The following is a 594-nucleotide window of genomic DNA, read 5'->3' as shown; positions in this document are numbered from 1 at the left end:
TGTCTACGTCACTGTGTGGGAAGATTTGCATTACGCCGCCCAAATGTTCACGCAAAGAAAGAAGGCGTAACTTTTATTCTCACTGTAGTATTGTTGCTGCCGCCGCCATGACGTGGAGACGCTGTGTGTTTCATTGTGAAAGTGAAACTACTTTGTTTGGCCTTCCAAAAGAGGACACAACTAGAAATCAGTGGTTAAGTTGTATTTACAACACTGTTCCAGAACAGTTGAACCCAAATATTCAGATGTGTGCAGCGCATTTTACGCAGGACTGTTTCCTGATCCTGGGAGAGTAGCCTACAATGCCGGCTGTGCACAAAGGTTGTTTCTAAGTGTTTCTATAAGTTTCTCCGATCACAAATGCAGACATGCTTTTATGTTTATGCGGCGTAATACGCAACGCAACACGTAAAAAGACAGTATAAGCCATTATAATCAGTAATTATGTCGTGTCGGGACACGGCATCACAGTATGGTAAGGGGTGTAACATTTCCGTCACATGCTTGAGGTATTCGGCCAATCACAACACACTGGATAGCTGGCCAATCAGAGCACACCTTGCTTTTCAGACCGATGAGCTTTGTAAAAATCGA

At 43.8% G+C, this 594-nt stretch overlaps 1 protein-coding gene across 1 annotated transcript in view; it reads right to left on the bottom strand.

Annotated features, from left to right (window-relative positions):
• Positions 1–594, bottom strand: part of myo1eb (myosin IEb) — a 17067-nt gene that overhangs the window by 9295 nt on the left and 7178 nt on the right. The gene's annotated exons all lie outside the window — the stretch shown is intronic.

The sequence above is a fragment of the Sinocyclocheilus anshuiensis genome, unplaced genomic scaffold (genome assembly GCF_001515605.1).
Source record: "Sinocyclocheilus anshuiensis isolate Anshui unplaced genomic scaffold, SAMN03320099.WGS_v1.1 scaffold782, whole genome shotgun sequence".
NCBI lineage: Eukaryota > Metazoa > Chordata > Actinopteri > Cypriniformes > Cyprinidae > Sinocyclocheilus > Sinocyclocheilus anshuiensis.
Note: the sequence above shows the minus strand (reverse complement) of the source record. Positions and strands in the feature narration are given on the sequence as shown.